A 25,436-nucleotide genomic window follows, 5' to 3' on the forward strand; every position below is an offset into this window, starting at 1 on the left:
TCGTAACATCGTATGATTATAGCTTTATTGAATAAGTGGCAGACTTTTGGTATGCTGGACGGCAGCAGTAAACTCGCTACCTGAAGGAGGGAAGGCATTTTTAAAGTGTTGTATTGTTCAACTGAAGAGGGGGAGGGACAGAGAGTGAAAGTGTTAGGAGGGGCCAATGTTGTGTCTGGCAGGCACTTGCACTAGCTACTGTATATGCTCACGACGTATACACAGGCAGTGAAGATGGCAATGGCTGCGCTTAATTGATGTGTGGGTAATGAAGAAACGTATGTGTAATTGGCAAGGCTGCATGCCTTTTACTGGCAAAGAAAGCACGCATGCCGGAATCCGCGTCGCTAAGCCACTTCGTCCTCTTTGACTTCACAACAACTTTCAGTTTGCTAACAAAGAGCGGGAGGAGAGCGACGGCGTAAGAGGCTTAGGGGACATGTGTCGTCGCCGTGGTCATGTGTCTCTCTCCGTCCCTGAGACCCTAACTTGTGACGTTGTGCTTTCATGTCCACGGGTTAGGCTCTCGGGATCTGAGAGGGGTTCGCCGTCGCCGCCGTCACGCGCATGTCCCTGCCTCTCTCCGAATTAGCGATCAGTTGGCTCCTCGTGCAAAACACATGTCTCCTTGGCTTTTGCTCTTATCAGGCTGCTGCACCTTGCCCCATCCTACATGAACCAGTCAGCCGTACTGGGGTGTGCTTGTGGAAGGCCATTGGAGGTGCTTTGACGTCAGGGGTGTCTAAATCCGGTCCTCGGGGGCCACTATCCTGCATCTTTTAGATGTTTCCTTCCAACACACCTGATTCAAATGATCAGGATCGTTATCAGGCACCTGAAAAGCTTGCTGATGAGCTGATCATTTCAATCAGGTGTGTTAGAGGAGGGTAAAGGACCGGAGTTAGTGACCATAGATGTTCCCTCCTCCAACACACCTGACTGATGACCCCGTTTAAGATGTTTCCCTCCTCCAACACCCCTGATTCAAATGATACCTTCATCAGCAAGCTCTGCTGGAGCCTGTTAAAGATCCTGATCATATCAATCAGGTGTTTTAGAGAGGGCAACATTTAAAATATATAGGATGCCGGTTCTCAAGTACCAAATTTGGACACCCTTGCTGTATATAATTCATTTGTGGTGAGTTGGAAGGGGTAATGAGTTGAAACAAGGTTTCTACTCTAATTATTTACCGACTTTGGCCAGCCTTTGATTTGATGACACATGTTTGGTCAACGTGAAAGGATTACTTTACATCAGGGGTCACCAGCTGCAGCCCTGGAGGGCCCCTATCATGCATCTTTTAGATCTTTCCCACCTCCAAAACATCTGATTCAAATGATCAGGATTGTGATCAGGCTGATGAGCTGATCATTTGAATTAGGTGTGTCGGAGGAGTGAAACATCTAAATCATTCAGGATAGGGGTCCTTGAGGACAGGATTTGGTGACCCTTGATTTACCTGGACTAGTTTAATATAGTTTGCTGATCCAATTTAGAAATAGGAATAAATCAAGGGTGAGATATTTACACTGCTTTTTAAATAATAGTTCTGTAATTATTCACGCAGTCCTCCTACAGGTGTTTGCTATTACAAAAGCAGACGAATTTGCAGAATTTGAAGAAAGTGCAGACACTGATGAAGAAATATTTACTAGCTGTTAGCAAAATGAGCATGTGAAGCCGAATGACTCAGTTATGTAGTGCATTTGCCATTGTTTCAGATTCCTGATGACCACATCAGGTCTGCGTGTGTGTTCAGCTGTCCAACTTGAGAGCAGCACAGAGTAATGTTGAGAGCGTGACCATGACAGCTCTGTACGTTACGTGCTTGACCTCACTGAACCTTCTGCACCATTACCAAAATGAACTGATGCACGTCCCTGTGCAATCTTATTTTTGGAGCAATTCTTCATGGACATTTCTGCAATATTTTTGTTCGACCTTCACATTGGACTCATGTTTATATCTGCTCTATAGTGTCACATCAGAGCTATTTTATCTCATTGACGCTTGCTAAACTTGTGCTGTTTGCGAGACAGAAGTAACGTGATTAAGTAAACGCATGAACATTCAGTTTAGCTTGTCTTTTGTTTTAAGCAATGACTTGCTTATTTGAATGCTGATATTATTTAAAGAGACATGCCTGAATTCTTCTAATATTTTTTGTATGTGTCTGCAACATGGACTATGGCTGGCGTTTGAAATAGTTGTAACCCTGGAAATTCAGTTTGGCCTTTTTCTGTATTGCTTTTCAGATGGGGGTTATTTTTCTTAGGGAGAATTCTTTTCGCTATTAAGGTGAACTCAACAGATACAATAATATTTACAATATTCTAATAATAGAAAAGCTTCATGATTTGATTTAGTCCTACTTGTAGTCAAAGTCTGCCATGACGGAAACCACTACAAAGACGATTTGATTTTATGATCGCAGATGTACCTAATGTTTTGACCTGCGAGTGTATATGATGCGCCAACGTGAACGTACTTCAAAGTGGATTCCGAGAGAGATTTGTGCTGTTGTTAATTAACAAATATGGATTTTAACTTCAGCCCCCACTGTGCTGCTAATCTGCTGCTTTAGCAATTCTCTTATGTAATGCTTTTGTAAGCCTCGCCTCTCCTTTTCTCACCAGCCCTCTGCATCCAAATTGTATTTTATTTGTACAGCTTGGTGAACAAAAAATTACCTGAAGTGACTTAGGGTGTCGTAGATAAGCTTGGAGGGGTTTCAGGCTTGCTTCTCCATTGTTCTGCTCCTCCACACACACCGTCTGTACACTGTGTCCCCGTGGCAGAGTGAGGCTGACAGATCGAGGGAGTAGTGGGCTTATACCCACCACAATAAGCTGCTTTATCAACGTTATCCTTGATTGAATTTTTCACAAAAGGGATTCAAGCGTGTCATCTTCTTCTGATTGGATGGAAATAATGTCGTATGCACCTGGGAAGCTGATTTTATGATCTGATCGTGCATTTCAGACGGTTTGAATTCAAACGTGGATGAAGCCGTTTGTCGTTCAGGCAGTTCAGATCAACTGGCTATGATAGCATCCGTAATTTCCATTCAAATTTGGATTCCGTCAACTGCAGCCTGCAGCGTTCGTTACCTCAAGCACTCAATAATGAAGACGAGAACTCCTTTTTTCCTGACATCTCATCATGTGACACCTTACGTCACATGTGTCGAGATCCGGTCTTCGAGGGCCTGAGTCCTGCATGTTTTCGAGGATTCTCTACTCCAACACACCTGATTCAATGATCAGGATAATTATCAGGCTCCTGCAGAGCTTGCTGATTAGCTTAAATATGACTCAGCTGTGTTGAACATGGGAAAACTCTAAAACATGCAGGACTCAGGCCCTCGAAGACCGGACTTTGACACCACTGCCTTACGTGTTGATGTTTTGGACTCCAAGTTTTGTTTTTCTGACATTTTAACTCCATATTGGACCACTTATGGCACATATTAGGTTTTCCTGATAGAATTAGTAAATAGGCTTTAAGCTGCTTATTGCCACTCTCTTCTGAAGGTTAACAAATTAAACATGAAGCAAAGATAATTATAAGCTCTGTAATAAAAGCAACATAGCCTCCGCTACCTGAACGCTAACATCCAATGGGAAAAATCCATAGACACAGGCGCATGCTAACAATTAGCATGTATGTGGGAGTTAAGCAAGACATATCTGAACACAAACATTGCCAGAACAGTCAGACCATATAACAACCCTCACAGAAGTATATTATTTACCTTAATAAAGAACAACTAATATTAGTGTCACCCTGATGTACTAACAGGAGTTGTATATGTCTGTTTGTCTTATACTGCTCCCAGGTGACCAAGATGTACATAACAATGAGTGGCACAAGTGAAGGAGAATGTGCGACAAAAACCTAATTAAAAACCTAATTAATTCTTTTAAAGTCTATCACATGATGTCATTACTGTATGTTTATCAAGTCTAATATATACAGTGCTATTTCTTTCTCCTAAAAACACATTACACTTATTTTGTACAGTTTTTTGGAGGCTGGAATAGATTAATGATCATTCATTTCAACAATAAAAGATAATTTGAGATATTAATGTTTTGAGTTACGAGTGTGGTCATGGAATGAATTAAACTTGTGTCTCATGACACCACTGTATTTATTATGTTCCAGTATAAATAATTTTATCAGCAAGTTGAGTTAGGAAAATACTGTCTGATCGTGTCTTCTTAAGTATCCAAATATTTTTCTTTAAAACTACTAATACTACCAATAATGATACTAATAGCTTTATAATTAGTATAACTTGATTTACAAACAAACATTTATTAGTGATTACTTTGTTTCCTTGCACTACATAGGGATGTAAATATATTGTACATTTGCCTTACATAGCACAGCTACTATGTCATTGTCTCTTGAGGATGTTATTTTACATTGGGTTCGTGCCATTATTATGACTGTAAATATTGTAGATCACATCAACGTTCTGTTCCAAAATTGTCTTTTAAAACTAGACCCACTGGAGATATATTACAAGTGTGAAATTGATGTCTCTTTCCCCGGAAATATAGGACTTTATGCTACACAAAGCTACAAAGCTGTTTTGTTCTCTATATGAAAGTTTTTACATTGTTTTTTCTTTTTCATTCCATCAATGTCAATGATTTAATAATTAAAATTGCACAGGTTGGCTTTTGAGAGAAGGAAGAAAAACGTGAGATAATCTGGACAAAAGATAGGAACGTAATTTTTGTACCCTTTTGTACCCCACTGTTGTGCCATTGCAACAAATCAGTGGACAAACTAACCCAAATATATATTTTTCCCCCAGTATTATTTTTTTAAACAGTTCGGCTGCTCTCAAGTTTTGTGCCCTACCAAATGACATTTGAATTAGTAACATATTGTGTAAAGGTAGAAAATTTATAGAGTAACTGCCTTCTATTGGAGATGAATGATATGATTCCTGTTAGGACGGATCTTTTTTGAGAAGGTCCTGTAAGCGGTCAACCATGAAGAGCAGACGTATAAGTGGAAGCTACGGTCCGCCGGGGAGTTAGTCACTCCTGTTTTATGAAATGATTCCGTTGGATTACACTTGAAGTTGAATAATTGATCAAGAGGAGCGACAGGTGGAGTGCAGTGACTGCTGGCTGCGAATATGTCTGCTCTGTTGCTCTTTGAGTCAAGTTGACAATCACCGTGCTGCAGTTTCTTTCTTTTCTTTTTTTCTTTTTGCTTTTTTTTTGGCCACACCCTTTGTACTGGGAGTGTCGTCTCTGCTGCGGCCAAGAAGAAGCGACGTCATGTATAAGCATCATGCGTCGTTCGACCTTTTGACAATGTGGCTGTAAATAATGTTCACATTGGGTGGAGCAACAAGATGGCTTTAAGACCGAACTTCTTGCCACTCCTTTTTCCACTGTCTGCTGTTAATTGCTTGTTTTGTTTTAATATTCAAAATAAACATTTAAAATGAGTCAAACCTGCCAGGATTGTTGGACACATGAGGTATATCTATTTAGATGATGGAATTAATTCGCTGGTACGTTATACAGTATGTTCTTGTGTTCTTGTTGGGCCACAATAAAGTAGTATTTAAGTAGGATTGTCAGCAACTAGATCATACAAGTACTAGCAGATTATTCAGGCTCCGCTCACCTCATTCATTAAATCATTTAGCAGTTAATGTCTCCAACAAACAAAAATTATACTCACAGTAACATGTGAATGTCTCTCAGCTTCAAAGGCTTTTGTGTTCAGCCAAAAACGGGGCCAGGGTTTGGTGTCGTCTGTGGTGTTGCCCTTCACATTCACATCGTGTTGGATTAAATTTAATCATCATGTTGGAAAATTGCTACGTTCACAGACACATCGATCAAAAGGCTGAACAAAAAAATGGTGGATGATTAATAGATATTGTGCTGGGTGAGAATGGAGATGTGATCAGCCTTGGCTCAGTCTGTCTGCACAAAGACATTATATTAACAATGTTTCATGTGGCGTATTTTATTCTAACTGCACTGGCCTTCACTTGAAGGGCAACATCAGTACAGTATTTGAAAAGGATGATTGGAAGCAACAATGTCATGTATGATTAATCGTGTTTTGAAAAACAAAAATCAAATGGACTTTTTTCTTGTTTTCAGCATTGTTTGCAGCTCCTTTCAAGTATTTTGACAAAAATATTTAGTTTCAAAGGGCCACAGAGAAAGGAAAGCGCCACCATTTCAATTACAAAATACATGTAGCACATCACATTTTGTGTGTCTTAATGGCACTTCACTCACTCCAAGCTAACCATGCGACGAAAATGACCAAAAAGAAACCTAGCTAAAGAAATTCTTTACAAAGAGGAAAAGTAAGCTTGGTGAGTTTCAACAAAAAGAATGGTGCAACGCAATGTTGCAGCAAGTAGCGCTACTAGTACTGTACCATGAATTATAGCCGGTAAAAATTGCACAATGCTGTAATTCTAAAATACCATTTTGGCTATGGAGTGGGCGCTTATACATTTCATCCACAAGTACATGTGGAATTATAATTACTGTTTAGTACTGTTGTAAAACACAATATGGAGACAGCCATCTGGGTATCTCATTATCAAGTGATCGCTAGCTTAAAACACGGATACATATTGTGCGTGTAAAAATGAGTGGATCACTCAGATTACGCATACCATGTAACATACTGATGCTTTTACTTGAATTTCTGTCTTATCATTTGCAATACACTCAACGAGAGGATCATAACAGGAGTATACAGTGACGTCACTTGCATTTGGCACGAGACACAAGGTGGGTTCAAAGACCACTTACACAGTAGGACATTTCAAACTCAGGCAGAAAAAAACCTCCTTCAATGCATGAAACCTTAATAACTACAAATATCTAAACAATGTGGGCTGTAACAATCTAAGATGACAGACAAGAAAATTGGTGGGGGTGAAATCATTTTGCTCTTTTATTTGTTTCCTTTTTTAAGTTGTACTTTTTAAAAAATGTTAAAATGTTTTGGTGCCCTAATACTTTTATACCATAATGTAAAAAAAAAGAAATTATCTGCATTGTGTAAAAAAAAAAAAAGTTCATGAAAAGTGTTCATTTGTGCTACCACTGTACAATGGACTGCTTTTTATATAGCGCATTCGTTAAACTGTCTAAAAATATTCAAAATGTTTTGTTTGTTTTTTATCAAAAGTTTTCACATTAGTATTCTTTTAACGTTTTCTTTTTTTTTTTTTTAATTACAACAAAAAAAAAAAAAAATTGAAGTTGTTTAGTTGCTTTTTACTGTTGTTTCAACGCATGTTTTATATTCCATTGCTATATTTTCCAAGAGCAATATATTTAATAGAAGAAAAACACCACAAATTATTATTAGACATACTTAGCATTAGAATCATTATATATGTTTTAACCGCCATTGCTGTATGTTGTGGATGTCGATTTTAATGCAGTCTTTTTTTGAAGCAAGCATATCATAACTTCCATGTCTGCATATTAACGTTCTTCTTGACAATCTGATAGTTAAGTGTTGGTAAAGTGTAAAGTTCCAGTCTGTTGTTTGGCAATTGTACACACGGGAGAATACACAGAAGCATAATTATGAGGGGGGGGGGGGGGGGGGGGGGGTTCAAGCTCAGATGGAGGCTTTTCATTGGGCAGTGATGAATGTTTACAGTGGCTATAAAAATTGTACGCACCCCTGTTTAAAAGCCTGAAGAATAAAGTTAATGAACTTTTTCCACCATTGATGTAACATAGACCTATAAAAATCAATTGGGGAAAAGGGAAAAAAATATATTTTTCAGTTCATCCATCCATCCATCCATTTGCTTAACCACTCGCTCCTCACAAGGGTTGCGGAGGTTGCTGGACCCTATCACCGCTGGCTTCGGGCAGTAGGCGGGGTACACCCTGGATTGGTTGCCAGCCAATCGCAGGGCATTTTTCAGTTCAACTTTCTACTTTCTATAACATATTTTCTAAAACGTATTTATTTATGTATTTATTTATTTATTTATTTATTTATTTATTTCATGAGCCGATTAAACCAAGATTGAACTTTTTGGTCATAATTCCATGTTTGGTGCAAGTAACACCACTGGTCAACACCAAAAGAACACCATACATGCAATGAAATGCAGCATTTTTTTTTTTAATGTTTTTTTTTTTTTTTTTTTTTTAAAGCTGGACTTTAGACAAAGGTGGAAGGTATTGTGAACAGTTCCAAATCTCAGGCAGTGGTAGCACAAAACCTTCAGGTTTGTGCTTGAAAGCATTTAAAAAAAAAAAAAAAAAAAAAAAAAATCAGGAAAAGCCTACTAGAACATCATAACTTTACTCTGGGTTAATCAGAGGTACTTTAAATGGTGCCAGGTGTGTGTTGATTCCCTTTTAACATGGGTTTGATTGTGACTTTTGAATTTTGAACACAGCCACATCCGAGTGATAAGAAGGGTGTGCATTTGTGCAACCACATTATTTCAGTTGTTTTCACATAGTTTCAGTTTTTTCAATTGAGGTTTTGAGTCATAATAATGGCTGAAAGAAATCTTCAAAATGATTTATCTTGGTCTCATGTGTGTTTCATTGTGTTCAAACAGCGGTGTGCAGACTTTTTTTATATTCACCGTAGATCTTATAAAAAGTCATATGAATTATGTATTTTTTAAGAGTGAATCATCACATTTACATTATGATAATTAAATCATCCATCCATCCATCCATCCATCCGTTTTCTTGACCGCTTATTCCTCACAAGGGTCACGGGGGGTGCTGGCGCCTATCTCAGCTGGCTCTGGGCAGTAGGCGGGGGACACCCTGGACTGGTTTCCAGCCAATCGCAGGGCTAATTAAATCATATATCATGAAATGTATTTTATTACGTCGGGGTATAAAGGTACACACGGGTTTGCATATGTTTAAAGACCCTCACCAAAGCACACATATTTTGCGCACGACTGCATTATCAGTTTGTTATTTGCACATCATTCATGCTTTCATTCGATCCACGTCAAAAGATCCATCCATCCATCCATTTTCTTGACCGCTTATTCCTCACAAGGGTCGCAGGGGGTGCTGGCGCCTATCTCAGCTGGCTCTGGGCAGTAGGCGGGGACACCCTGGACTGGCTGCCAGCCAATCGCAGGGCACAGAGAGACGAACAACCATCCACACTCACAAGCACACCTAGGGACAATTCGGAGCGCCCAATTAACCTGCCATGCATGTCTTTGGAATGTGGGAGGAGACCGGAGTACCCGGAGAAGACGCACGCAGGCACAGGGAGAACATACAAACTCCACCCAGGAAGGCCGTAGCCTGGACTCGAACCAGAGTCCTCAGAACTGGGAGGCGGATGTGCTAACCAGTCAACCACCGTGCCGCCCACGTCAAGAGATGTTCTAAATTATGTATATATAACATTAAAATGAAATTTGAATTTCTGATTTTCTTTGGAACTTGTTGCAATTGTGACCCATTTAATTCAAACCAAACATGTCTGCAACATTAGTAAATAGAGGTCAGAGTGATATTTTTATTGTAGGCTAAAATAATGTGGAATGAGATGGTAAGTTCATTTCAGGAGCTTGAATGAGTCAAAATGCAAATTATGCCGTTTTTAACGCCATTTCCTATAATGGTGTCAAAAGAAAATCCCTAAAAACATTTCTTATTCTGCCAAGGATACAAGTGAAGTTGTGGCTTTTATGCATAAAGAGGGAGGAGCCAGTTGTGCATCATAATTTGGAGCACTGTATTTTGAGTAATTAAAAACAAAACATTGTTATTATAGTGGTAGTTTGTTCAATACAATTCTGAATGTTATTGAATGTATAAAAGTAAGAGAATATGCCAATTAATTTGTCACAGTTTTTTTTCCTGCTGATGTATTGGTCAAATCAAATTATTCATCTGTGTATTCATCATTTTATTGCAGAAAGCAGTCATTGGTAAGTCATTTTTTTCTCCCCAGACTGATGTGCTATTTGAGTTATTTATATATTTTTTGGCTCTATTTATATACCCTTTGAGTGTCAGGAAGCTCTGACAAGATTCCTTTTTTAAATTTCATGTCAACACTTTATTAAAGCGTGCCAGTAGCTGGGGAAGGGTCGTCATTCCAGATTTGTTGCGAGTGACTTTTTTGAAAATAGAAAGGTCATCAATGTCGCTAAATATAGCAATAAAATTGTCAACACTGGGACAATAGTGCACACAATGACTTGATTGAGTTCTTCTTTTATTTGGGCAGGAATCACATTACAGACACTGCACATGCAAAATTCAAGCTGTGGGGCTTGGAAACTAAATGTACCTGTACCAATTATGAGCAAAACATGAAATAGCTGATTGCATGGTATATACTGTATATTTGCAACACAGTCACAAACCTCAAAAATGAGTTATAAAATTACTATTCTGTTAAAGAAATTTGATATGTGATCACTATCATTTAAAATGTGTTTTATTGGGATTTAGATTATCCCCTCCTTTTTTTTTTTTTTTTTTTTAACTATAAATGGACGGAAAATATATTTTGTTATTGTTCATGCTCATGTGCCGTCTTTATCCAATCCATCTATCGCCTGCATGCTCTGCCAGTAAAACCATGTCGAGCTTTGGCGCACGCACGCACACACAAACACTCAAGAGCTCGGCAGGCAAATGTAGGCCAGAAGCCATCTGAGGTTGGGGCTCAGCGATAGAGGCAGCAAGACATACGACAAGGAAAGTATTAGAGAAAGACATTCATCTCCAATAGAAGGCAGTTACTCTATGAATTTTATACCTTTATACAATGTGTTACTAATTAAAATGTCATTGTTCATATTTGGGTTAGTTTGTCCACTGATTTGTTAGTTAGCATGCTGCTTGAGGTTCCATTCGGATTCTGGTGGTTGCAATGGCACAACAGTGGGGTACAAAAGGGTACAAAAATTACGTTCCTATCTTTTGTCCAGATTATCTCACGTTTTTCTTCCTTCTCTCAAAAGCCAACCTGTGCAATTTTAATTATTAAATCATTGACATTGATGGAATGAAAAAGAAAAAACAATGTAAAAACTTTCATATAGAGAACAAAACAGCTTTGTAGCTTTGTGTAGCATAAAGTCCTATATTTCCGGGGAAAGAGACATCAATTTCACACTTGTAATATCTCTCCAGTGGGTCTAGTTTTAAAAGACAATTTTGTGGACAAATAAAAATAATAATTTAACAAGTAACAACTAATGGGAAAATATTTTTCCCTTTCATTTCTCAAGAACGAAAGTAGAAATTCATGTCAAACATCCAAGTACAGTACATTAACAGTATTAATTTGTGCATGTGAATTTTTCTATGTAAATCGAGAAAATGTTTCCATCAAAATTCTTGTGTCATTTTGAAAATACAGACATGCCAAACATAATTGAATCTTTTTCTGTCTTTTATAGAAGTGTTTCATCGTCCCTTTCAAAGATTGTCAGGGAATCTGAACGTGAGTTCTATTCCATCTTCAGGTGGGTTTCATTGTTTCTGCAGATGCATCCACACAGAGCCCTTCAAGGTCACCAGAGTCTCTGAAAGATCTCAAATTAAGTTTTCACAAAGAGTTTCTAACTTTTATACAGACTTTTGATTGCCTATCTTGCAAAGCTGCAGAGTCAGCTGCTGATCAAGCATTTGAGCCTGAACATCATTACAATGTGGGAAACCACTCACTTCTAACCCCTCAGACGGCCCTTGGACAAATGGAGAAAAAAAACACTTGGAGGAGTCTTTAGACCAGGGGCCTCATTTATAAAGCTTGCATACGATCAAAATGAGGCCAAAACTCTACGTACGAACATTTCTGCGCCAAAGGTGGTATTTATAGAAAACGAAGTGAACGTGAAACTTTACGCACCTCCACGTCATGTCTGGACCTACCGTACGCAATCCGCACATTCTGGAGACATGGGAAAACAGCGACACAGTGTTGTGGTGCATTTCTATTCCTCAAACGCCATGTATGCTGGATGTTGGATCACGTTAATGTTTGTTTTGCTCCAGAGTTGCTCGGATGTCACAAGCATGCAGTGGGGCGGAAAGCTGCATCCGAATGAACATTTTAAACGCTCGTTTTCTTTCATTGATCACCTATCTTGAAAAAGCCTTGTGCAACAAATCATATTAATGGCAACTATGTAGACACATACTGCACGCATTACATCATCGCGCCACGCAAATATGCCCCAATAGTAACTTCATCCGCCCGCGCCGCGCAATTGCCATTAAAGGCTAAATAAAACTATATTGACACAAGACAATAAGGACTGAAAAAAAATTAGCTACAAAAATAGTCTAGTGCAAGCATCTTTGCTATGGAGATAGGGTTTTGTCATGCAAATAAATAAATGCGCGCGTCAATAAAGTCTGCCATAAACGTTCACAATGCGATCCACGCAGCCGTGATTCTGGATGGAGATCCATAAGCAACACATTGGGAATACTAACAATAATAGGGCGGCCTATTGATCGCCTAATTTAGAGACAATTTAGTAAGTCTGAGTAAAAACAATCCAAGTGTAAGCAGTTAAGAAAATTTATTATTATTATTATTATTATTATTATTATTATTATTATTAGTATTATTATTAATATTCCTTTCCTTATTTAAAAAATAAAAATCTGACTCTGTGCGCCATGCGGCGGCATTATTGTGACTTGCGTCCTGCTTGCTTTTATTGGCCTTCTATGACTCGACCTCTTCAATGAGGGTTTCAATGTACTGTATCTTTTTTATTTTTTTTATTTTTTTAGGACCTACTGGTAACACGAAAAATCTAGTACAATATGGTGACTTTAGATTTCTTTCTCGCCTCTCATTGACCGTCCAAATTGTTTTGATTTGGTGTTCGCCAACACGTGCTGCTTATTAATATGCAGATGAGTTGCTTTCCATTGCCAAATATGGGGTGAAATAGGCGGACTTGGGGCGGGGAACGGCGAGGAATCTGCTGCGCACACCGGTTGGGATCGTGTGGCATTTATAAAGGGAACTTGCGTGCAGATATGCATATTTGTGTATACGCATGGTTTTATAAATCTCATTTTTTTTTCTGCGTACGTGCGTTTTGAGTTTCGTTCGTACGTACTTTTCTGCGCAGGTTTTCACGCACAGTTTTATAAATGAGGCCCCAGGTGTGGGCAATGTATGGCCTCTGTTCTTTAATCTGACCCGTGCTGTATTATTTGTTGCAAATTAGCCAGTCTTCTACCTAAAATTGTGTTATTTAAAATGTATTTATTCATATGTTTCTATTCATTTTATATGATGAAACAATTGGTCAATTGGTTCATTGCTAATAATACAGTAAAACATGCTAGTCAAATAAATTTGACACATTAAACCAGTCAACTCTTGTCCTCAGGGTACACTATCCAGCCTGTTTTCCATGTCTCCCTCTTCCCAACGCAGCTGATTCCAATGACAGCTCATCAGTAAGCCCTGGAGAAGCCTGATAACGATCCTCACCTGTGTTGGAATCGGGAGTCATGGAAAACAGGCTGGATTGTGTGCCCCGATGACCAGGGTTGAGAAACACTGCATTAAACAATATTGTATTTTTTTTTCCATTGGATTTAATGGAATCAATTTAACATATAATCATTTCGAACAATGTTTGTCCTCATCTACAAATGTTCTGGGCCATGTGTCCATTTTAAAAATGTATTGTAGTCCTTGAACCTCTTTCACACTGGGTCATGTATCATCCCCAAAACTGTCTTGTTCTGGTACCAATTAAAGGTCAACTAAACGTTATATGGGGGCAGTCAAAAGGTAATGTAATGAGCCCAATTTAATTTAGCGTACTAATTACTGAACTTTTCTTCACAGTTTGTAGTTTAAATACTTGTTTGAGAGTTTTTTAAAAAGGAAAAAAAAAAGTTCCTGTTAGCCGTGTTGGAAATGACATCATTGTTGGCGGCCCATCAGAAACAGAGCTGTGATTGAAATTTCTCGCTTTGGGAGTGGAACTACCACTAAACAGAAATGTTTGCCAAATGTATGTGGAAGCTTCAACAGCTACAGCACAAAGTATTGTTGCAAAAACAAAAACAAAAAGGAGCTTAGCTCATTTTTAAGCAATTTGTTATTGTGGATGAATAACTTTGTGGATTGTTTGTCTTTTTGCCAAGTAGGCCACTCATCACATACTTCTTGCATCTTTGTTTCATCTTTGTCCAGATAACATTAAAGTTCTTTCCAGAATGTTGATGTGCGATTGTCTTCTTGTTTATAAGTCTTTCCATGTTTTCCTCATTCTAGGAGTTCTGTCAGCATAAGTCCCAAGCAGTGTTGCCGGTAACGCGTTACTTAGTAACGAGTTACTCAAAAAAGTTGCTTTCTAAAGTAACTAATAGTCTAACGCGTTACTTTATTCTACAAAGTAGTCTGATTAAAGTTACTGTCCAGAGAATCAATGCGTTACTCCACATTTTCATGAAGAAGGCAAACTATCTGACTCCACATTTTCATGAAGAAGGCAAACTATCTCACTGTTGTAACAGTCACAAACAACTACTGCTAACTACGAAGATGAGGCAGAAGTCATTGATCACCACACTGAATTCAGCCATGGTCTGGTCATGAATGGTTTGCACATTCAAAACAAAAGTGATGATACTTTTACTACTAGTTTTATTAACCAACAGGCACACAACACAACAAAAAAAGTGTGCATTATGGACCATAAAAGTGGTAAAAAAAATAATTTATTTCCATCCTCAACTGGTCCGTGAAGCATTATGGGATGAGGTCGTCTCCGCCCTCTCGCCAGGGGGAGTGACGTCAGACAAGTTACGTTTTCAGTAGGGGTGGAACAAAAAAACGATTCGACCGAACCATCGTTCGTCAAGGGGAGCTAAACGACCGTATCGGTTGCGAGTGAGGCTTTATGGTTTTCATAACAATAGCAAGAGTTCTGCGCCGTGCTCTACTTGTTTTGTTTACATTTCAGTAGCATCACCATTCAAGCTACTTCCGTGTTTCCGTGCTCGCGACACGGCGCGCGCGCGCGCAACGAGTGACAACATACAAATAGAGACAGTTAGCAGAAGCCGGTGCCGTACATCTCGGTATTTCCCATGGCTATCGAGTCCTCTCGGTGCACTCGGCGTTGGTACTGCGCGCGAGCCAAAAAGAATAACTCCCGTGACGATCCAATGCATGGATTCAAACCACACAGGTATGTCCCACAGCCAACACACCAGCTAAGCTAAAAGCACACTGCAAGTATCTCATTTCTCAGTTTGTGGCTCCCTGTCAATGTCTACAACTAGCATGAGCAGCAGATAGGAGAACTGAGACGTGCCCGCGATTACGACAGCCCAAAAAACAAAATATAAACAGTAGTGATTCTGTGGTCATCATCGTGTCTCAGATTAAAAAAACAAAAAAAGATGTCATACATTAACCAAAAATGAAAGTGATGACAAAAGAAAAAAAATTGTTAAATACAAAAATTGTTGATTAAAAAGGGAAATGAACTTTTGGAAATATTTTTGCATATATTAAGTGGTTAAAATGTGTTTGATAGATTTATTGTTCCATAAGGTGGCTTCATATTTCTTTTGGCTGGACGGTAGGTTTATTTCATGTCTTAAATTTATGTTTCTGAAATACTTCACAATGTGCAAATATTCTGTTTAATTGTGTTGGTGTCTGTCTAAAGGTTAAATATTTATATTTAACATTAAATTATCAACCTTTTGTTTTCCTGATCCTTATTTTGAAGAGAAAAAACAAACAAACCAAAAAACAATTATAACTGTCAATAACTACTAATAAATATTTAAACTGATACATGTGTACACACTGGAATAGCGGAACAAACAAACAATAGAGGAATTTAGGGGATTTTCATTTTCAACCTGGATAGATTTTTATTTTTTGTTTTATAAAAAGTATTTACGTTACAAGAAGTCAAGAGAGACTGCCTATTTTGTTTTTCATAAAAAAAAACCTTTATTTTCATGTTAAAAATGCACTTTCAATAAAGTATTTGGAACTCCGTTTCTACTGCATTATTTTTATGTTGAGATGGTGTTATCGGCAGCTGCTGAAAGTAACTAAAAAAGTAACTTTTAATCTAACTTAGTTACTTTTAAAATCAAGTAATCAGTAACGCAATTTAGTTACTTTTAAAACCAAGTAATCAGTAAAGTAACTAAGTTACTTTTTCAAGGTAACTGTGGCAACACTGGTCCCAAGTGTGATTAGCCAAGAAACAGGAGATTGAGCTTTTACGCTGCTAGCTCAGATTGCTTCTCCTTAAATTGTGAAAATCAAAACTTTCTGTCTAATCTATTCCAACTACAGGTGAACCCTTCCAACATGTCCGCTGCTACACTTTTTGAGGAATGAGAGGCGCAAACTTCATCAGCTCAGTTGCTCAATTGCAGTTGATGGAGGAAGCTTGTGCTTGCTCTTGCCTTCCTGTCTTTTTCTGGACCAAGTTCTTGCTTGTGCCTCAAGTAAATCAGAAAGTAAAACGACCTATAGTCCATGTTTATTCATCTTGCTGCCAGTGACTGCTCCAAGCTAAGATACACACTGAGTTAAATTAATCTCCAGAATTAAATATTTCATTTTAACTGCAGAAATCTGATTCTCATCTGTTTTTATCCATTTATAGGAGCTGCTGTTGATGTTTTTGTTTTGTTTTGTTTACACTGCCATAACAAATCCAAGTTGTGCCACTTATGAGCAAAAATCGAAATAGTGTCACTTAAACCACGAAGTGCAAATCCAACCTAAGGTTGTCAACTTGATCTGATATCAACGATGTCTTACACTTGTTATGTTATACGAGAAATGGATTTTTGTTGTATATCCCTCGTGTCATTGGTCGTCTCAGAGTTTTGACCTGACTGGCTGCCCTCTCCTTCCTTCCTTAAGTTTGCACAGCAGTTTGCATATAACAGCCTCTAGTTGCCGTAGAAACCAGATCTTCGTACTGCTGTTTTCCCTGCCTTTCGCTCTCTGTGCAGGAAAATGACAGCTGAGTGTGAACTCTGCGCCCTCTCTTCATTTCATCTCTCCTCACAGCTCTTGTCACCTCCATCTATGATCCTCTTTTCCTCTTCCTCTGACACACTCTTTTCATTTTTCCTTTTCTTGCACCCTCGGCTGCCGAGCTTCTGCGAGCTTAATCCGCGCTTGCTGAGCCGCTGATTGCTGCACATGCACAACACAGGGTCACTATGAGTTTATGCTTGTATTTACATTACTTGCTGCTGTCACTTCTGAGGAATGTGGCTTGGCTGAAATATAATTATCATATGGCATCGGCACATTTCCTTCATACCCTGCTTATGTCCTATCAGAATTGCTTCCTTTTACTTGCCCAAGCTTTTGTTATATGTGGACAACTTATCCATCCTCAACAGCCTGATAGCCTCCTTGTCGCAAAAGTTTTAGGGGCAACTTTGAACGTTCTGTTCAGGCACATAATGTATCATCAAAGCTGGGATTAAAAGGTTTTTTTTTTCCTCTTGTGTCTTTTTTATGGTCTTGGCTGTCGGAAGAGTTGAGCTGGAAGATTTAAGCTTATTAGCTTTAAGAACAGGGGAAGGGAGTTTTGAACTGATGTATGGCAGACTTCAAAGATGGCTTAATCTCTCAGTACACATGCCCTATACAGGCTATTTATACGGAGAAGCCGTGTTTCTTCCAAAAGACTTCCTCTTAGTACCCTAGAACAGCTCCGGGTTTTATTCTTGCTCGTATGTCTAGACAGACCAGACCTCCCCACTGAGTTTTTTTATCTTTTCTACTTGTAGTCATGAAAGCTCAAACAGTGACAAAAAAAAGTCTACACACCCCTGTTCAATTGCCAGGGTTTGTGATATTCATAAAAATACGGAGAAACCATTTCAAACCTTTTTCCATCACTACTACTACTACTACTACAGCCCCAGTTATAGCAGGGTGTCCATACTTACCCAGATAGCAAAAGATGTTTATTCAACGTTGAATTAGGGTTAAAATGGATGATTTTTGGTTACGGTTGAAGATTGATTGGTCAATCAACATTGATTCAACAGCATTATGTTAACATTGAAGTTTGTGTTTAAAAGATAACATTGAATCAACGTTGTATTTTGGTTGAATTAAAACGTTTGAAAGGTCAATGTTTAATTAACGTTGAATCTATGTTTGCCCTTCTCGTTTTTTTTTCCCTTCAGCTGAGAAATTGACTAGGAGAGGGGGAGGGGAAGTATTTTGGGGACAGGTTGGTGGGTGGGGGGTGTTAGAGTCTTTAAACATTTATAATAAATATAAAACATAAAGCTAACTACTTTGCGGATTTCATTTATTGCGGGTATTTTTTGGTACCTAACCCCAGCGGAAAACGAGGGAACACTGTATTTGCAAAACTTGTAAATTATTTGAATGTACTCGAAACACCTGGCATTTCCACCAAATAAACTGTACACGTTAGAGTTTCTAGTTTGTGCATTTCAGCCCAGTCATCAAAAATATGTGCCCACATCCGGCATAAGTCCGGCACAGGTGGCATTCAGTCGACACTGGCATAAGGCATGTGGGCCGAACATGGCCCAGGAGCAGCAAAGGTGGCACTGGCTTGACTCTGGCAAACAGGATGTGGGCCAGTTGCTGTGTGACGCATCTGGCCCAGCTATCAATTTACAACTCTGGGCCACATATGTATAGCCAGTCTTGTCCCACTCTTAAATGCAGTTTCAGATTTATTTATTTTTTCTACACACATTTTTTTTACACATACTTATTTGCATAACAGATGTTAAGAAGAATTTTAATACATCATCACACAGACATTTCAATATGTTTCTGGTCAAACAATCAAAGTTTGTGTGTGAATTCTGTGAACGAACTTTCATGAAGCTTCCAGAGAGAAGTTCTTCGAACGTGCGTTCACCATTTCTTTGTAGCGATTCAAGGGTAAGTATTTAATTTTCCTATGTTTTACATTTGATATTTTATGGCTTCATATTGACACAACTACTGAATTGACTTCACAGACATTGGTGTGTGCGTGCGTGCGTGTGTGGTTATCTAAATTTTCCCGTTAATAGTTTCAATGCCATAATATTTAGTTAGGTGCACTCACTGGCTGATCAGAGAAAATCTCATTTTATCTGACCAGTTTTGTTTCAACCTGCAACGCATAAACTTTAAGTCTAACAATTCTAAAATAAAAACAACTATGAATATTCATATGAAAGAGATAATTATTTACATTTAGTGGAAATCTGATTCAGAGGTAAAGCTTTTAGGGGGCAATATTGTAATGAAGCTATTTTATTGAGACGCAACTCTGCGAGTATAATCATATAAAAAGGTACCAAATTATCACTAGCACCAAATATTACATTGTTCTGGGATAATATTCAGCTTGTATTGTAAAATATGCAGAGCTTGAATTATGTATTTTTTATAGTGCTGTGTGATATGTACATTGTGTGCATAATATTATATTAAAAAAATACAAAAGAGGAATGACTTATGCGTTACACACATTTCCCAGGTTATGTTTTAAAAATCTATTATATATCTCATACAATTTTAATTTCATCGAGTTGATTTAAATATCTACTGTACTTTCTAACGTTATTGGATCGCTGTTCCACAGTACGCCACTAGATGGCGGGACATGCTACTAACCAGACTGACACACACAGTCATACACAGCGTAGAAGAAGAAGAATTTCAAATTGCCGACAGCCGTGCTAAGAGCGGGAATCCAAACGTCGACGTTCTGTGTTTCAGGTCGGTAAAAGTTACATTAAATAAAACAAATATGTATCACCATGTCCATTGTCAGTTGGGTCGCTAAGCATATTGGTCTTTAGAGGCGGTTTTAGTGAAGAAATTGTTTCGAATGATCCTAAACGTTGAAGCTAAGTTGCTAATTCCGACGGCCTCTTAACAATGAGAGTTACTACAAGCCTATCTGTGTGCTATGTTGCTGATATGCTAGTAAGCTAACGAACGGCACTGAAGCGCTACAGGAGCGTTTACATGAAGAATGTATCTTTTTTTCAGTCGTTTTTAACAGGCTGGTTTAACAGTTGAAGATAGAACATTGAATAGCGTTTTCTTTTAGGTTTAGTTTTTAAAGTAAATTAAGTCCACTTGTATAGTAATGTAAGGTTTATCTGTAATTTGTTTAACTTCTGTATATAACTTAATTCATCACGAAATCTAGTCGAATCATGCTTCAGGATATTTATTTGTTGAGGGAAGTAAAAGTATTTTTTAGTAATTACTAATTATTGAGCCTATAATGAACACATTTTTTTCACACTGTAATAAAACAAAGGTGTAAATGTTGTACTTTGTTGCTTTTAATATCATTTGTTGTCTGTTGATGTACAGGTAACTTGTGCTGTTTTGACGAGTCACATGGCGTACAGGTGGTGCCAGCGTCTTCGAAACCAGATGGCTAATTAGTAATTTACTACTTATTCAAACTAAGACGGCATGTTGTACCTTGGCCAGAGCTTGGTGAACCTCTTTGGTAAGTAAACAAGTGAACAAACACTCAAAATATTCATTTCTAAGAATCTGAAGAAAGCTTAGGTGAACTACCTTTCACCACATCCAAATGTTGAAATTAGTGACAGAGAATATAACTTGGCACAGGTTTAATGGGGAAGGAGAACATGCAGAGGTCTGTCTTACCTATAAGGAGGAAGAGGGCAAAGTGCAAATTTTTTTAAGGTAATGTTGGTATGTTTTCAGAATTCATAATATAAGATAACATAATAATTAATAGAATATCGGTTGTGCTCAGGTTTCAGGCTCTGAGTGTTTCTTCAAAATGTTCTGTCCACAAAATCCATTCTGAGGAGTAGCGCAAGACAGGTAAATGATTCTGCGCACTGTACTACATGATTGTGATGATATTATTGCGGTAACACATTGCTGACTTGTACAGTAAGTTTGAAACTTACATGCTGTGTTGTTGATATTGTTTAGGTGCACAACTCACTTTTTCAAGACTACAAACACAATTACAGCTCTACAACAGGTACCTAGACCCATTGTTAATTTAACTTGTGAGTAATAATAACTACTATGATTATGAAAGAACACAATCACATTGTGAAAAAAAAATGTTGAACAGGGTCTTCTGTTTGTTTCAGGCAACCCTTTTTGCGGTGCTTGGGGACCAACCGGAAGAAAGGGAAATACTGTATTCGTAGTTGGTAAGTTTTTCAAAGGTCACTGTTGTAGAACCAAATCATCATAAATCTTAGCACACTTTTTTTTTTCTTTTTTTTTTCCAATTTGTAAGGCATAATTATGGAGGACCAAAACTGCCAAAATTCAAAATAAATAAATGCCTAAATAAATAAATGACTAAATAAATAAGTAAATTACTAAAAGTGAAAGTAAAAACGGATGAAAAATATACAATTCAAAAATGAAATACAAATGTATTATTTTTATTTTCAGTTTTAGTCATTTAGTTATTTAATTAGTCATCTGGGGGGTGGAGAGGGGGTGATGTATATGAATATTGCAAAATTTAGTAAAGGTTATGTAATTTACTTCAAAGTAAAATCTTCAGGCATCGGGAGAATTCTATCAACAAAAGTTGAGTGCAAAAATTAAATTAATAATAATAATAATGTCGTCTCTCATAGATTAATCACCTGGCTGTCGTTGAAGGCACCAATTCGGACAACCTAATCAGACGGATGATGGCAACTGTGATGACAAATGCCCTGGGCTGTTAAATGAATACAACTGGGCAGGGAAGCAAGACAAGTGTTGCATTGGCAAGAAGGCATTCAAGGAGACAGTGATGCAAGACTGTATGTTTGGTGAGTTATCGCCTATGTAAACTACTTATTACAACACAGAGTTGTTTTTGAGCAGAATGTTCTGAGCTGCTTTCTTTTGTTGTGTAAAATCACTCCACCTGGGGTATGGAGTCAGAATCCTTCCAATACCCGAAACCTCGTAATAAGGGTTTGACTCTCCGAAAACATTTTTGTATAACTGAAAAATTGTTTTGAATTGTCCAAAAATATTTTTGAATGACTGAAAATTCCCAGAAAAAGCTTTTAAAAAAAAACACTAAGAAAAGACACATTTTAAAAGTGCGGCTCCACATAGACATTATTTATCTATTAATTAGAGAATGGTCAATTCCGAAATCAATGAAAAAAAAACAACCCCATCATTGATACTTCACAAAAACAGCAATTAGTATATGTATCTTTGTCTTTTCATTAATATATTGCAGTCAAGATGGACTCCATCAGGCCAGGGCTCTACACTAACTTTTCCACTACTAGCACTGGTGCGAGTAACATTTTTGGTTGCTCGCACAGCACAGGATTTAGTCGCACCATTATTTGTGGAGGTGCAGCATGACCTGGCTTAGGCATACGCAACTCGATATATTTGCAAAATATTTTATTGGAACACAAGGTTTGCCTGCAACAGCAGTGGCTATCAAAACAAGTCAATCATTTCTAATAAATTATGTCAACATTATTTTCTTTAGCTCAGTAAAAATCAGTATTTTTTTTTTCTTCACCGCTACTCCCCTTACCTTTTCATCTTTATGCTGTCCTCGCTCCGAAGCTTCTAAATTTCACCAGCTAGACAGCGAGTTAACGACGTTCCAAATAACCAGACTTCATTTTCCTTTTGTGCTATTAATTTGAACAATGGCCTCTGACCATTACCCTCTTTAAGTCGTCGTAAAAATAGAAAATAAAATAAACAATGTACCTAACTATACACGACACACTTTCATGCTAGTAGCTAGTTACATTGCACATTCAACATTCTGTAATTGTCCTAATTAACTAAAATAAATCTACAGTGGTTTTTATATTGACATCGCATGTATTTACCAACATTGTCAAATTCAACAAAAAGTGGTACTTAATACTTACTGATAGTTACTGTAACAACAGAACAGCTTTTTTTCTAAAACAATAAATTGTATTGGATACTAACTCTCTTCTCTTTTGTAATCTTGTCTTTCAGTTGCTGCTCGACAGATTGACCGTACACTGACTCAGCAGGACTTTGGTGTTACTGTCAAGCATTGGCTGCGTTTTGCTCATTAGCGTAACGGTGGCATCCCAAGCAATGCTAGTGCCTTGGACGCAACTGCGAACGCAAGTCAAATTTAGTGTGTCTTTTTATGGACTGACGTACAGTCAAAGTGAAATGGTTACCGCTTTATACACTGATGTTCCTACAGTTCATTTCATGTTTATTTCATTCCTTTGTCAAGAAAAAGAATAATACAATAAAAACAAACATTATTTGAGGCAGAAACCAAACGGGTGTTATTTTCTTTGCCTCCATTCTCCCCAGAATTCAGTTACAAAGTACTGTGTTTTGATTTCTAATAAATGTTTGAATATTAAACATATTTTCTGTCCTAAGATTTTCATACATATGGGGAAGTATGGTTAAGGAAAACAACAAGCTAATAATACATCCAAGTAAGTTGTAAGACATCTGCAGAAACACTAGGTGAAAAACATACGGTAACTTTTTTTTTTCTAGTGGACTAACCCAATATTTTTTGTTAGTTTAAAAAAGTAGTTCTATATTAATGTGCATGATAATAGTAATAATAATAATGTACATTTAGATGTAAATTCCAATGTAAATGATGATTAACTTAAAACATTTATTCCTCACATTAATTCACTATAAAAATGCATGTAGGTTCTGATTTAGATGATAGTTGAAACGACATTGATATTGTGTGATATATGGTTACAAAGCAAACGTTGACTCAACATTTTATCAACCTTGCACTTTCTGTATAATTTAAATGTTAGAATTCAATGTAAAATCAACCAAAGATACATGTAGATTCTGATTTAGATGATGGTTGAAACGACATTGATATTGTGTGATTTATGGTTGAAAAGCAAACGTTGACTCAACATTTTATCAACCCTGCGCTTTCTGTTTAATTTAAACGTTAGAATTCAATGTAAAATCAACCAAAGATGCATGTAGATTCTCATTTAGATTATGGTTGAAACGACATTGATATTGAGTGATATATGGTTGGAAAGCAAACGTTGACTCAACATTTTATCAACCTTGCGCTTTCTGTATAATTTAAACTTTAGATCTCAACGTAGATTCAACACTTAAGCCGAACTATATTTCAACGTTGATTCAACCACATTTTGCTATCTGGGTAGGCAATCTGATTTTCATCCATCCATTTTCTTGACCACTTATTCCTCACAAGGGTCGCAGGGGGTGCTGGCGCCTATCTCAGCTGGCACTGGGCAGTAGGCGGGGGACACCCTGGACTGGTATCTGATTTTTATATTTCTTTTTTTTTTTTTTTTTTTCTTTTTTTAACTGAGCTGTACCGATTGTTGGTCACAATGGTACGGAGACCCTAAGATGACATGGTAGAAAAAAAAACAACAACTTTGCGTTCCCTCGCAAAACATTTTGCGTTCGCTCGCAATCTTTGCAAGGGAACTCAATCTTTGCGTTTGAACGCAAAGTTGTTTTGCGAGGGAACGCAAAGTTGTTTTTTTTCGCTTACCATGTCACCTTAGCTTCGCCGTAAACACTTCCGGGTCATCTTCCATGTGAACAAAAGCGACGAGGATGGAACGTTTGTAAACATGAAACAAAATAGTGGGAAAGCTTTCCCAAAGCGACTAGGATGGAGCATGTATTTTTCCACTACTTTGTTTACACGTCGCTTTTGTTCACATGGAAGATTGTGAGGGAACGCAAAGATTGCGACATTTTTTTCCATTAAAGCAGAAACGTAGCATTTGAAAAAAAATTGTAGATCATTACATGAATTGAATGTTTCATGTTCAGATTTTTAAGTGCAAAAGGTTTGGCTCTTCTGTTACTGATCCAAGAAGGAAACCAAATGTCGATGCCGAGCCAAGAACTGGCAAGCCATCTTAAAATGGTCACTTCTAATAAAGTGGTGAGTGTTTTATCCATCCATCCATTTTCTTGACCACTTATTCCTCACAAGGGTCGCGGGGAGTGCTGGAGCCTATCTCAGCTGGCCTTGGGCAACCCCAGACTGGTTGCCAGCCAATCGCAGGGCACACAGAGACAAACAACCATCCACACTCACAAGCACACCTAGGGACAATTCGGAGCGCCCAATTAATCTGCCATGTATGTTTTTTGGAATGTGGGAGGAGACCGGAGTGCCCGTAGAAGACCCTCGCAGGCACGGGGAGAACATGCAAACTCCACCCAGGAAGGCTGGAGCCTGGACTCAAAGCCGAGTCCTCAGAACTGGGTGGCAGATGTGCTAACCAGTTATCCACCGTGCCGCCCTGAGTCTTTTATATTAGTTGAATAAAATTTGCATTAATGTGTCAGTTAATGTCCAAACAATTAGATGAGTGAGGTGCATCTGTGCCACATCT

The 25,436-nt window shown here is 37.9% G+C and overlaps 2 long non-coding RNA genes across 9 annotated transcripts in view; both read left to right on the top strand.

Annotated features, from left to right (window-relative positions):
* The window catches only part of LOC144033802 (uncharacterized), a 118,306-nt gene extending 100,859 nt beyond the window's left edge, over nucleotides 1-17,447 (top strand). For 5 of the 7 annotated variants that reach the window (XR_013288072.1, XR_013288074.1, XR_013288075.1 and 2 more), the window contains 2 exons: nucleotides 11,444-11,509; nucleotides 16,354-17,447. This is a non-coding gene — a long non-coding RNA (uncharacterized LOC144033802). Of the gene's footprint in view, nucleotides 1-1,724; nucleotides 3,175-11,443; nucleotides 11,510-16,353 lie in introns of those variants that run through there. The other 2 variants (XR_013288077.1, XR_013288076.1) reach the window with 1 other exon arrangement.
* An 825-nt stretch (nucleotides 17,448-18,272) lies between these two features.
* On the top strand, nucleotides 18,273-23,333 carry LOC144033670 (uncharacterized). Of its 2 annotated transcripts, XR_013288030.1 has the most exons (8): nucleotides 18,273-19,788; nucleotides 20,398-20,539; nucleotides 20,665-20,742; nucleotides 20,816-20,886; nucleotides 21,001-21,052; nucleotides 21,168-21,230; nucleotides 21,672-21,851; nucleotides 23,032-23,333. It is a non-coding gene; the product is annotated as an uncharacterized LOC144033670 (long non-coding RNA). The 2 variants fall into 2 exon arrangements; XR_013288029.1 differs by having other exon boundaries at nucleotides 18,274-20,539.
* The last annotated feature ends 2,103 nt before the right edge of the window (nucleotides 23,334-25,436 follow it).

Source organism: Festucalex cinctus, chromosome 13, assembly GCF_051991245.1.
Source record: "Festucalex cinctus isolate MCC-2025b chromosome 13, RoL_Fcin_1.0, whole genome shotgun sequence".
Classification (NCBI taxonomy): domain Eukaryota; kingdom Metazoa; phylum Chordata; class Actinopteri; order Syngnathiformes; family Syngnathidae; genus Festucalex; species Festucalex cinctus.